General features: G+C 36.6%; 1 protein-coding gene across 4 annotated transcripts in view; it reads left to right on the top strand.

Annotated features, from left to right (window-relative positions):
- LOC122141800 (protein phosphatase 1 regulatory subunit 29-like) overlaps window positions 1-14,644 on the top strand; it is a 125,537-nt gene that overhangs the window by 63,595 nt on the left and 47,298 nt on the right. For 3 of the 4 annotated variants that reach the window (XM_042749963.1, XM_042749961.1, XM_042749962.1), the window contains exon 2: window positions 3,252-3,475. The exons of the other annotated variant lie outside the window; for it this stretch is intronic. The gene's annotated coding sequence lies outside the window, so the exon portion shown is untranslated. The remainder of the gene's footprint in view (window positions 1-3,251; window positions 3,476-14,644) is intronic. 4 annotated transcript variants of the gene reach the window in all.

Below are 14,644 nucleotides of genomic sequence, written 5' to 3'. Positions count from 1 at the left end.
ATACAGCTAATTATCTTGATGAAACCTTAGTAATGTTTCTATCATCAAACTAAGTGGGATAATTGTTCTCATGAGATAAAGATATCTTTAGCAAGATATTTGGTAAATAATTTGACTTGTGGAAACACAGGTATTTAACTGCACCGCAGTTGGTGTAAAAACAGAAAAAGACAGAAAGATGGAGGGGTTGTTGTGACACAAACAGTCATCGCAAAAGGATAGAGCTGGTCCTCCGAGATTTTAACTTGATGTTTGGGTCCTTCCTCGAGGGGTTCTGAGACAGACAGAGGAACTGGACTGGGAAATTAAGAATAAACAGACAAGTGCGACAAGTGGGAGTGCAGAAAGCGAGTGAGAGAGATCGAAAATAACAGAGGGTAAATAGCAAGTATGGGTGATTGCCATCGACAGCACTGTAGAGATAAATATGAAGCCTTCTGCTAGTCAGCACAGTCACAAATCTGAGCACAGTTTGAGATATTAAGATGTCACGAAGCTCTACAGAAGGCATATTTGAGATTACAAGGGAGAAACATGAGAAACATTAGACTCCATTTGCTCTGAATTTAATATCACTGCATTCTAGGAGAACAGTTGAGATGGTAGAGAGATCTTGCTATGTGTATCTATACTGTTGAGTTAGATGTTTACAGGTCTTTTACCCTTGTAATAATTCTTCCTGAAATGCCTCCCTTAGTAGCTTGGGTCTTCTTTTCTAAGTATAATCTTTTTGTCTAGGCGGACTGTACTTGGTTTCTTTTTTTGATCTTGTTTGTCATTCAGTTACTCACTTCCTATCTGTCGTAGACTTATGTTTTCTTCTAAACCCCATCCGTTGCTCGTTCTCCATGTGGTCATGGCTCTCTGCTCGGCATTGATTGCTGCCACTCTGGATCGAAACATAATTTTCATCTATGCTCAGCTCGCTCACATCCACCTCCATCCTGCCCTGCTTGTTTTCATCTATCTATCTATCTATCTATCTATCTATCTATCTATCTATCTATCTATCTATCTATCTATCTATCTATCTATCTATCTATCTATCTATCTATCTATCTATCTATCTATCTATCTATCTATCGCTCTCTCTTTTTGTCACTGACTTTATCTCTGTGTGGAAATCAATGTAAAGAGCTCTGATAAATCCTTTTGGTAAACTACGAGATGTCAAAAAGGAAATTAGTTGTGGTCACTTCAGAATAACACATGCTGAAAAGAAAAACAAACTGCTTGTCCACACTGTACTTCTTTACTTCTTATTTTACATCTTTCATTCTGTCTTATCTGACTTTCTGATTTCCTTTCATATCTGCCTTATTCAAATTACATCACACATTTCTGTTTCCTTTCTTTTTCTCACTTTCCCTCTAATAATAGTTTCCTCTTCATCTCTTTCTGTTTCTTCCTGACACATTGGTTGATGAAAAAGGATGTGATGTGAAGTACATATGTGTAGAGTTGTTTAGAGTTTTTTTCAAGTTTTGTTAACCGGTAGAGATTTTGGAGTATTGTCTCTATTGCAGTTACACGCTTATGTGATGTTTGCATTGTGCTACATGATTTTAAAGTGCTGAGTGACAGTGAAAGAAAACTATTTAGTATATTTTGTGCCTCTGGGAGACTTATAAGCCTTGGGAGACTGTTTCTGACTTCTGTCAGGGAGATGTGCGCATGTGGAGACAGTTAGTTATTTTTGCCTCTTTATAGGCCTTAAATGGATAAATATTCATATTTTTGTGTATAATCGTAAACACAGCAATTTAGGTCTTAAGTGAAAGCAAACAGCTGAGAAAGAAAACATATGTAACAGTAAATTAGATCCAGGCAGCTCTTAAGATGACAGCAGTCTAATATTCCCGCTGTGTGTCATTCATGTTAATCAAACAACAAAAGAGGGAAAATCTCTTTCTGCTCTTAACTAAATCACATTCGTAACTCTGAAAGAAATATATATTTAATCCATACAATGAAGAATATGCAGTATTTTTATACATTACTTTATACCAGGTTTCCTCAATTAGTTTTTGCCAAGGGCCGAATTCTGCCAACAACACCAACTGTAACACCGTGTGTGACAACCAGATGCAACGTGCTGTGATAAAAAGTATCTTTTCCATGTAGTTTTTGTCCTAACCACCCACGACAGTGACACGGATTCTATTTTAAAAATGGTTTTTATTTTCTGTGACGTCACGGCCAGTGTAGACAGTATCACTGATTATAATGGGTTCTATTGTATTTTGTTGTGTTGCGCTGCTCCGCTCACATCCGGTGTACACACAATGTAAGTTAATGTCGCTTTCTGATGCAGCGTTTGAATTTTCATGCCACATTATTTGAAATTAGTGTGGGCCAAACATTTTTCTCTCATAGGCCAGATGTGGCTATTGAGGAACCCTGCTTTATACAATGTATGTAGCATTTGATATTTATTTGTTCTTCTGTGTCCTATTGCTTGTAATTATTTTCTTATTCTTATATAATCGCTGACTGTTTACTTGTCTTCAGTGAGATTTTTTTTTGTGATATTGACACTGGCCACAAGAATTAATACAATTTCTTTGGTATCAAAAATATTGATATCATAAAAACCTTATCTAAAGCAAAAATAACTGTATCGTGATACTGTTAATGTGAAATAAATTTCATAACTCATATCTTGATATAATTCAATTGATTTTGGTCATATAGCCCACCACTAATTGAAATAGTTTTCAAATTATCTAACTCTTAATTGGTATTGCGGTGACATTTCAGAGGTAAAGTAAAACAGTCCAGTCCATTTTCTCCCTTACAGTGGGACTGTGCCTGTTAGAGGCAGGCAGTCTAGGAAATAGTGCAAATGCATTTCCAATTTGTTGATATGAACAGGCCAGTTTCGCCACAGTAAATTTAATCTAGCTCTTTGCTTTTTTTCATTTGTATATGTTACAGCTACTCGTCAAGTATTCATTCAGATGAAAGCATCTCTCGTTCTCATCTGCCGTCTAAATTTCAAATCTTTTTATGTTTACTGCCAGACGTGATTGTGTGTGCTTTTGTACTCTGGGAAAATCACCGCTTATATGCTAAGGATAAAAAGAAAAGAAAAAACAGTTTTGATGCTGTTGTCAAATCTTCAGGCCATAGAATGAAGTGTGTCTGTGTGTGCATGATAACAAATTGGGATCGCTTGGAATATTGCATGCAGTATGATTGTTGAAATGTAATCAAAATCTTATTTTTCTTTTCCTTCATTTTTCCCCCAGTGGACATTCACAGAAGATTTGGGTGTTTTGAAGGCAGGGTCTTCCCTGGTTGGTTGTGAAGATCTAAGTAAACAAAGCTTGTTACTGTGGCATAACTGGCCTTTGGATCTGAAAAGTGGCAGCAGAGTCCTATTGAAACAAGAAGCCTCCAGAACCATCCAAAATATCCTATAAAGATGGAATTCAAATTAAAACCTTGAATGCTGATTTATTAGAGTGAAAAGGTAAGAACTTTTTAAATACCACAAACCTCTTGTAACTTTAAAAAAAGTGAATAGATGCTATTGCTCTTAAACATCAGAACTAATGATAATGGTGCAAATGTTGTGCTAAATATTGTGATGTTCTTGTGTGTAGCACCTACAGCTCTGCATATTATTCTGAATGTAATTGCAAATAGTGCTTAATCATTTTAGTCTGACTTAAATGATTAAGCACTATGTGCTACTACATAGGTTTGTATTACACCATGTTTGCTTATATAATTAGCTTTTGCGTAGAGGCTTGTATTTGAATGATATTGGACATCATTGTAAACCACAGCCCATCCAAAGTGCTGTTGCATATATAATATTAAATGTGTAAAAATAACAATGTTTGAGATGAAAGTACAGTTCAGATTCAATGACTAAAGTACATGTGTACTGTTTCGATCAATAATTTTTAAGTAATAATTAGAAGTTAATTTTATTTTGAGTACTTTAGTAGAGTGTTCTACCTGTGTCATGTTCAAAAGCCTTTAAAAAAAGTTATACAAATCATTAATACTCGATTCCCAGTGCAATTTGCTTGGCTAGGAATACTTTGTATTGCCTCATCTCTCTCGTTGAAATTATCTCTGTATTTGTCAGGCAGTCATGTGATAACTTTTTGTCTGATGCTCAACACATACAGATACACACTTTCTCAGAAATCGCCAGACAGTCCCTGCTGTTCTCCTGCTGTGATTTCTGTTCCGACTCTGAAGTTCAACCGAGAAAGTCTGCCAGCCAAGGGGGGACAGTTACTGTACAGTCTGTGTGTAAGGGTGTGTTGGTGCTGTGTGTGTTCGGCACACTGTAGTGAAGTAGTGTTACAATGAACTGTTCTCCTTTAATAAAGAGAAAAATGTGTTAAAATCTTTTCCAGCTATATAATGTCCAATAAAAACCATTGTGTTTTTTGTTCCAATGACAGCCTGCACAATGGCAATAGAATCTTCAGTTAAACCAAGAGCAAAAAAACTAATATACCTCATATATCCACATTGTAAGTAATGTAGGTATTAACCTATGCTGTCATAACTGACTGCAATAATGGCTTGTATGTGCGTAAGGCAGTGGGAAACATTTCACATAAATGAGAACCCGAAATTTGTTCATTTTCTGCTGTGTTATAGTGCTTTCACATTTGTCTTGATTCACAGTGGTTCCAGAAGGCTGGATTTATTTGCTTGCTTGTCTTTAGCTCCAGTTGCTTCAGGGGATTTTCTTTTGTTTGACAGAGTTTGTAGCTTCTCCTGAGGGTTCAGAAGCAAAGGGCCGGTCATTGTAGGGTAACCGTCAGTCAGTCCACGTTTCAATAACGTGGATTGTGCATGCTGAAAATATATTCACTTAGTCCCTAAGGAAAGAGCCAAGAGAGAATAGGTGAAAAGAAAAGCATTCTGATCAGATTTTTATCCCCACCGAAGGTACACTTTTTACAGGGACCGTAGAATAAGAAGTGGACTGAAAACAAAATGGTTGTTGGTTGCTTGCATCTTTGCAAGTGTTGATCAGTGATCGATCACCATTTTGTCTTGCACCAGAGTGTGCTGAAGACACAACAGCGATAGAACAACACTTGCAAGGATGCAAGGAACTTGCAACCTTTTAGTTACCAGCCCAGCTTTAGCCATTTGATTGTCTTGACCAAATCTGGTTCACATTCAGTTTATTCTAGACAAGAACTGCCTAAGGAGATGGCCTAACTGACATGTAAAGCTACCAAGCTCAATTTAATTTGCTTTTGTGTAATCTGGTGAGCCTTGGAAAATCCAGTAATTAGTTCTTTCTCCAGAAGGACTTGTTGAATCAATCTGGTACATTGCAAACATGATTTGGTTTCAAAGCTGACTGATAGAAAAACCTGTGCCTTTAATCACAAAAGTTGCAGAAATCCAGCCAATCAGATTATATCTTGTCAGATTGTGAAAGACCAATCCAGTTTTGTTTGAAGAATGCATATTCTGTGAGTCTAGTACTTGAAGCTGAGACTAACCGCTATGTTGGACAGTTTTAAGAACCCCTATCTCCTAGTGAGTATCTCAAAGGACTGAGCAAGGTCTAGCGGGTAAAGATTTGGGGTGTTACACTCAACTGTGATGACCTGCTGACGGAGACTCTCAGAGAAAGCACTGTAACTGTGAGTGTATGAGTGGCTTCTCTTCACTGTGTATCGTCTCCATCTCCTACCGTACACCAGTGCTCCTGTCAAATCTACTTGTCGACACCCCAGATTGCCTTGGCGACATGTTGCCTCTTGTGCAATGAGGTGCTCCTGAGTGTGTGTTGCTGCGTGAGAGAGACTGCTTGGCAAGTCGAGCATATGTGTGTGGCTCTGATGGGAACAGCTGATACATGCTAGTTTCATTTTTCGGCAGCTCCACCGAAGATAAGGAGCTTTCGGACAGACTGTTTGGGACTTTTTGTGTGCAATGAGTTATCCAAGATAAATTCAGGCTTGTATGGGATTGTGTTGGCGGCCAATTCCTTTCTTCTCTCTACTTCTGTCCTGACTCCTTAGGCCCACGGCGGCATTTGTTACCTGGACGTCTTACCGAGGGCTACTTCGCCCTGGAGCGATAAAGACCAATTTGACTATCATGATAAAGACTTGCCCAGTTCTTCAAACCAAAACTCCTTTGAGACTTGTTAATGAGAGCAGTAGGTTGTTACTTGCTTTGCTGTTTGTTCATTTGTTTGTTGTGTGAGAAACCGAGCCAAGCCTGATGGAGTGGAACCCTGCCAGTCCCAGTGGAATTTTCCCATTGACTGCTCAATCATTGGCTAAGACACCTGTCTGGGGACCAATGAGAGGGAGTTACCGGGCAGAGCTCCACCCAGGGCCCTTAGGATTCCATGCTAAGCTATTCCATCTCTTTCTAGTCAATGGTTAGCCAGCACTAGTTGCCAGGTGCTAGTTCCCCTCTCCAGCAAATCAGTCAGGCATGTAGGCAACCCTATTGTGTGCCAACCGCTCTCTTCAATAAACGTCCATCTTACATTTCCCCCCTTTAACCTCGCTTCTTAAGCCAAATGTCTGCACTTCCCCTTTAGTGGGGTCTTCACCTTCTTGTACAGCACCAGAGTTGCTATTGCTGCTCAGCATTGGGGTGTGAGGGAATAGGCTGGTGCCAGATCAGTGTAAATTGGCATCCTCTATTGGTTTCCAGGGATGGGGAAATCTTCTGTGGCTTCTCCACCCCAGTGGCTCATCTGCATTAGCGTTCTGCTAATCTTATTAGCTTCTTGTTATTGAATCCTGCAGGATTTTTGCCTGCTGCTACGTGATGCTGCATATTATACAGTCCTCCCTCCACTGAGCCGCAGGATATAGAGGGGGAGAGAAGAGATGAGGAGACAGGAAGCAGAAAGGATGGAAAATTTGACCGGTCTTCCACTTAAGTACACGTTCAACGTAATATATCCTTACCTGTCATGTGCTTGAGCAAATCGTTTTTGCGTGTTTCCTGGCTCAGTGTTGCATATCTTTTATTTTTTTCCCTTGCTTCAATTGAAGGCTTTTCTAAATCATTGCTTTCTCAGGGGAAACACATCAGTAGCTTTCCTTCTTCCTGTCTCTCTCTTTCTCCCATCTAAAGGGAGTAAGCCAGTGGTTCACAACCTTTTTTCCTCATACGTTTAAAAGCCTCTGCATTGAAAACAGCAAACAGCTAGCTTAGATATGATGTGCTTTTGAAACCATAGTAAATGAATTTGTATTACACGCAATTACCTCTCATTGAGTTTGGTTATTAGCGTATAAACTGGCCTGCTTTTTCATCTTTACTAGGAACCCTGTGTCTGTGTGAGTTTAGTGATTGCTATTTCTACCTTGAATCTGTCATGTCTTTTACAACCAGTTTCTGTGAATGCAGAGAACTTTATTTTTGATACAAGCTGTATTTTGTCCCATATTTAAACGTTTTATAGTTAATTCCCACTCACAGAGGATGTCCTATGCATATAAGCAGACAATTAAATAATAACACCGATATGTCTCGTGTGAACGGGCTGTCTGAGGCTGCACAAATAGCACAATTTTGTGTACCAGCAATGCAGAACACGGTTAAAAATCAATCCAGTTCACTCTGTGGCAGCTGTGGGGTAGAATACATCTCAGACATCTGTGGCTTACACGTGACTGTTGTCCTGCTGCTCTCAGTAATTCTTTTTGGTTGGAGCGAATCAACTCAAAGTGATTAATGACCAGATGGGTCTGAGCTGAAGATGCCACTCGACCTCTTGAATTCTGCTTGACTTTGTAAACAGTCGCTGTAAATTACAGCTGTGCTTTTGATGACCACAAGCAGAGACCACATTACCCAGCACTCTGATCCCTGCACTGTCACTTTTATTTAAGGGGAATTGTAGAATTGAAGACTGATGTGGGGTCAGTTGCTCTTCTACCCCACTGTGTAGATTATTAGTAATTGCATAAACTCCTCCCAGAACAGCTTGTTGTAGTCCACAAATGAAGTTTTATACAAAACATTTAAGTGTAGCGTATAGGAAAAGATTTAAAATTTTCAGTAATTACATTTTTGGTTTTGTATGTTGTCATATGAATATATGGCACACATCATATGGAACTTCTATTGTGTGTAGATCTTTTTTTATCTGTTTTAGAGCTTGGCAGTTTACATCACAATTGACATTCATTGGATAGAAACAAACAGCTTGGACATTCTGCACAGTATCACCTTTCATGTTTTAAGGGTTTTGAAAACAGGATTTTTTATAGTTTTATATTTTATTTTTCCTTTGAATTTAGTTTTTTTTTTTTTTTTTTTTTTTTTTTTTTAGAATTTTCTATTTTAAGTTTATTTAAATTTTATTACAGTTTTAGTATTTTATGGCTGTCAGATTTAATGTGCTAAGTGGTATAGTTAAAAAGGTATTAATTTTGTAATTTATTTTAGCTGTGTGTGTGTGTGTGTTTGTATATATATATATATATATATATATATATATATATATATATATATATATATATATATATATATATATATATATATATATATATATATATATATATATATATATATATACAAGCATTTTTTTAACTTTAGTTTGTTTACATTAGTTTGCACTCTATAATTTAGTTCCAGTTTTTTTTTTTAGAGATTTTTATTTTTTCATTGCATTCAAACTTGTTTATTTCATTCATTTATTTTTATTTTTATTATATTTTTATTTTTTTAGCACAGTGTATTGCTGTTGCTATTTAGTAGTGCTTTCATGTTTAATGCAGGTGGGTTGTAAATGTTTTGTGTTTTTTAAAATAAAAATCTAAAATTAATATTTGGCCATATTTGGCTTTTGAGTTAGTTTCAAATTCATGAAAATGTATTTTAGTTGTCAGTTTAGTTTCAGCTTTTCCCAGTAGTTTTTTAATTTCAGGTAATGTTAGTGTTCTCATTTAGTTTTCATTAATGACAATAGTACTGATTTGTAATAACATAATGAGCAAATAGCGATGAACTAACACTTTACCGTCATTTACACAAATAGGACATAACAATAATCAAATCACTGGCCAGTCATTGGATTTTAGGGGTTGAGTTAGGGTGAGAGGTAGGAAAGGTATTGTTCCAGGAACAATAACGGATGTTGTTCTCGGAACATGTTTAAATCACATTGTGCTGAGGGAATCACATCATCCTGGACTGTATTAGTATCACTCTATAATTGGCTTTCTCTCGCTTCTGCTAGTCACGACTGGCACACTCACAAGTGTGACTGGCACCCCCCACAAAGTCCTGGTCATATTTTTCTCAGTATGTGTTTGTGTCTGTTTTTGTCTGTGACTAAGAAAGACTGTGAAAATATAACAAAGTAGAGACGATACTCTCAAAAAAAAAAAAAAAAAAAAAAAACAGCCGCAATAAAGAGGCCAGAACAGGAGGAGATGATGATCACAATGGCGGCACATCAAAACCATAATGAGACAGACGGCACAGCACGTTTCTGACAGGCTGCATGCAACAATGCAGCTGTGGAGTGGCACGTTTTTTTCTGCTGCGGGGGGTTAAGGGGGCTATTTTCAGGCCGGTTTGATCAGCTGGTGGGTGGTCCTGGTTTTGACAACACTGATTTTGTTCTCATCAGCTGTCTGGTCGCACTGCTGGAATTACAAAAGGGTGCAAAAAAGAGAAGATATGAGAAAGAAATATTACAGAAGTGAATGGGAGTGAACAATGGGGGAGTAAAAGAATGAGTCAGGTGGATGGAAGGTAGTTGAATGGGAGAGGAAATGAGAGGAGGAAAAGGATGATAAAGAGCGAGAGGGCAGGTGATTAAAATGAAAAGATGGAGGTGAGGAGAAAGGAACATGGACTGGGGCCATAAAAGCAGGTGGATTTGGAAGAAATAGCCAGAAAAAGGCTGTTTCTCAATTCCAAGAATGCATAGAACGGACTTGCGTTCTTGTGGAGGCCAGTCATGCCAGGATACCTTGAAAGAACGAACTCTGAAGGACTAAGGACTCGGAACACATCTTTGTGAGAATTGAGATATGCTGTGATTTTGTTGCTTACAGTATATTAACCAGGATTCAATGCATCCTTGATATCAAGAACACATCCGGGTATGATCATGTATCTTCTGTACTCGCATTCTTGAGTAAGTTAAGTTAAGCTTCTCTTCTAATATGTCCCTCAGGAAAAAAAAAAATGTCTTATGCAATCCAGAGAGCAGATCAAACATACAACAATACACTTATTCAATTACACTTTACCAAAAGTTGAAGTTGTGATCTAAGTTTAACAGTCAAATTGCCAAACCATATTGTAAAGCCATAAGATATTATAGATTCAATAGCAGATCTGTAAACAATAACATGATACTTTTATCCACCCCATAAACCTTGAGCCTTTGCAAAAAATATGTAGTGTATTCGATATATATTTTGTGTATAAATATTGTATTTTTTGTCTCGACTGCACTGCTGCTGAGAGAAAAATAAATAACTAATATATTTGTCTTTTTTTTTTTTTTTTATTTTTTTTTTATCTATCTATCTATCTATCTATCTATCTATCTATCTATCTATCTATCTATCTATCTATCTATCTATCGTTCTATCGTTCTATCGTTCTGTCATTCTCTTTCCATCCATCCATCCATCCATCCATCCATCCATCCAACCAACCAACCAACCAACCAACCAACCAAATAAAAAAATATATATATTCAATATTTAAATGAATAAAGTCAGTTTTGTAGGGCATAGAGGCACTGTGTTCTACTTTGTTTTTGGACAGGTTTATGTATTATTTGTAGGCAGTTACATCCTTGTTTAACTCTCAAATGTGTAGAACCATGGGCTGGATCTGAGAGAGAGGTAATCCCAGATCTCCTGGAGGTTATAAATTAGCTTAATTTTAGACCAACAGTCATATCCTCACCACAATACAAAAGCAAACATGATAAAAAACTTTTGCAACAAGACTGTAGCTTGCATTTAGCTTGTAACTTGTTAGCATAACGTCTGAGCCCTTGGCTAGTAATGGAGATGTTTTCTCTCACTTACACATTGAAAGTTTGTTAGAAGCCCTAGAACATACGAGATCCAGTGATCAAAAGATTTTGTCTGAAATGTGTGAATTTCTGATATTCATCTGCTTACATAATGATTATATTTAGAATATGATTATTGTGACTTCATCTACAAGATCAGAGAATGTGTACAAGAGCAAGTAACTGAACAGATGCTGCATGCATTTAATTATTAACAGTTGGTGTTGGGTGGCCGCCTCATCTCGGTTATATGTCATATGTTTCTTCCGGCTTTCATCAGTTGGTCATTTCTGGGCGGTGAGATTGCACGCTGATTTCTCATCATTAGTTCCCCATGGCCCTAACCTCCTCTCTCCCCTTCAACTTCTCATCTGCTGTGAAGAAAAAAATAAAAATAAAACATTTTTCCTCCTCCTCAGGCCTGGGGTGAAGATATGACATCAAATCCTGAGCATCTACAGTAACTGAATTTTAAAAGCATTTTGATGCTTGAAGAAAAAGTATTATTTGATTTTGCTGTTATTCCAAATAAATTATTTTTGTGCAAGCTTGTTTTTTTCCCCCTGCATCACAAAGTTCAATAGCGCTTTATATTTATGTTTTATTCATGAGAATTTTGACCTAACTTGTAATAAAGTACAGGGGATTTGGACTAGAGGCAAGGTCGTTTCTTTATTATTATTATTATTTTGTTGTTGTTGTTGTTGACTTTTTCGATATTCTGTCTTAAAACTGCAACACTTATGGCGAAATTATGAAAAAAAAAAAAAAACATCAAAGACATTGTTATAATGGTCATATTTCATGGCAGCCATTAACCAGTGAGAGAATTATAATCAATGTTTGCCAATATTTACATTTTCAACTGTTATAATAATAATAATAATAATAATTGTTACTAACTGTAGATTTTATTATTATTATTATTAATGCAATTTTTTCTTGCGATTTAAGTGGTCAATAATAATACTGCTAGAAGTAATTAGTTTTTGTTATATAACAATAACAACAATAATAATAATAATAATAATGAAAGTTTTTTAGAAAAAACTATAACTATTATTACTATTAGCAGCTGCTATTATTATTATTATTATTTATTCAAAGTTTTGAAACCTAAATGCTATATGATCAATAATAATAATAATAGTAGCAATAATAATACGTTTATTTTTTATTGTTATAGTTTATAAAAACACAAGGAAAAATACAGTATTGGACTTTGCATAATGTTTATCATACTCACAGAAATATAAAATTTGATCCGTCTCAGTTTATTTCTACCTCATTACTGCATCTAAATGATGGTTTGCTGTATACCTAAACATTAATTTTTTTGACATCTATATGTTCACCTTTTTCCATCTTTCCATGTTATCACATGTGTAAATGATGTACATCACACAGTAAATAATGCAAAACCTCTATATACCATTTCACTGTGTTTTCTTGTCATTTGTCCTCAAAGGAGTATTGACCATTTGTCATTGTGAAATACACCCGTCACCTCTTTGGTCAAGCCATCAATAACCAGGGTTCTGAACCGGTTCAAGGAACGAAAACGAAAACCGGAAAACCAGAAATGAACTAAATTGTGACAGGAACAGAAACTAAATCCAATTTTTTAGTTCCGAATATAATCGAAAATTTGAAATGGCCATTAATAACGTAATAACGTTATTTTTTCGTTCCATTTAATATTGGAAATTTGGTTACCAGATCTCTCTTTTTTCCTTTTTTTTGAGTGAAGAAAACGCTGTACTTTATTATTATTATTATTATTATTATTATTATTATTATTATTATTATTATTAGGCAAATTATAGGCAAAGAAATAAAAAAAAAAATAACAACATTAACCGGTATTTCATCCACCCGAACCGGTTTTGGAACGGTAATAATATCAGAGGAACGCAAGAACAGAACCGTTAAAATATTGATTCTGCTCGGAGTGAACCGACTGATTTTTTTTTTCATTTTCAAGCCCTGTCAATAATGCTGAGTGTGTTTGCTTCTTAACTAGAGCGAGCGATCGTTACGCTGAATAATTAGCATGCGTATCCACCTCTCTCTTCACTCCACCGGGAGAGGAAGAAAAGGTGAAAGGTAGGGAGAGAGGCGTTAATTGATATACGTTTTGCTCCCTTACGACTTACTTTTATAGGTTATCACCGAACAAACGACTAATTTAACATTCGGAATGAGTGAGGAGTGACCCAACCAACCAATTAAAGGCTCTCTGAATGAATAGAGACCTCGGGTACTAGGAGGATATGGCATATGGACCTGGTCCTGAAGCATCTTTTCTTGAGTGAAAAGCTCCCGGAGGAGGCTTTTTATGAAAAAGGTCACACATAATGGGCTGTGTCATGAGAACCAAGTGTGTGTGTGTGTGTATCTTGGTGTTTAAGTGCGTATGTGAGTACTTCTGTTGTAAAGTGTGATGCTAGATGATCTCTTGCACCCAGAAAGAGAAGTCTGTTGTTGTCATCCTCACTCAGTAATGGGCACCAGTGGGATCGGCAGACATGAACAAACTGGCAAAAAAGTACCCAAATGTACCCATGGGCCTGGTCCTCCAAAAGCTATCCCAGTGTGCTCTTCTGCTCTCCTTCTTCATTAATGCGGACGGACAGGCAGGGAGCCAGAAGAATGGGGTATTTCACAAAAGTCAATGAGGTCTAAATGCTTCAATTTCCTTCTTAGGAACAGGCCATGGAGTAAATGCATAACTTTATCCAGTGTTGGAGGAACTACTTTAAAACTGTAGCTTTTCAAGTTATACTAAGTTGTTAAGCTACAGTCAAGTTAACCATTAAACACGGTTGGCTACATTAGCTGCACTATGCGATCCTACTCCTCAGTTTATGGCAGCTAACTAAAAACTGATGGACAAATCTCAATTCTTTAATATTACTTGGGCCAATAGTAGCTAACAGCAAACAGCATCATTTCCAAAAGTTCTATTTTGTTTGTAGCCATTTATTGCATTTTTAGAAGACATTTTAGAAGAGTGTGTTTGAATGTTTTTTTTTATACCTCAGATTGTCTGGCTAATGTTGTTAACACAATGTGTTGTGACAGAAAACTTACACCATGGCATTGATGTTTCTTGTCTGTTTACTTTAAAACAAGCAGTTGTTAAAGCCATTTATTGCAATTTTAGGAGAGCGTGTTTGATTATTACCTCAGATTGTTTGGCTAATGCTGTTGGCGCAATATGCTAAGATATCTATTTTGCTCAATATTAGCTAACACCAAATAGCATAAACTTTTGGTATTGACATTTCTTGTCCGTTACCACTAAAACAAACCATTGTTATGGCCATTTATTGCATTTTAAGAGACATTTAAGGAGAGTTTGTTTGATTATTACCTCAAGCTTTGCTAGTGCTGTTAGAGCAATACATTGTGACAGAAAACTAACACCATGGCATTGATCTTTCTTGTCTGTTTACTTTAAAACAAGCAGTTGTTAAAGCCATTTATTGCAATTTTAGGAGAGCGTGTTTGATTTTTACCTCAGGTTGTTTGGCTAATGCTATTGGCGCAATATGCTATGATATAGGGCTGCACGATAAATCGCATGTGATTGTCATGCGCATCTCCTCAGTAAAGCCGGTTCTGTGA

The sequence above is a fragment of the Cyprinus carpio genome, chromosome B22 (genome assembly GCF_018340385.1).
Source record: "Cyprinus carpio isolate SPL01 chromosome B22, ASM1834038v1, whole genome shotgun sequence".
NCBI lineage: Eukaryota > Metazoa > Chordata > Actinopteri > Cypriniformes > Cyprinidae > Cyprinus > Cyprinus carpio.
The sequence above is the reverse complement of the archived record's forward strand: the minus strand, read 5'-3'. Positions and strand labels throughout refer to the sequence as shown.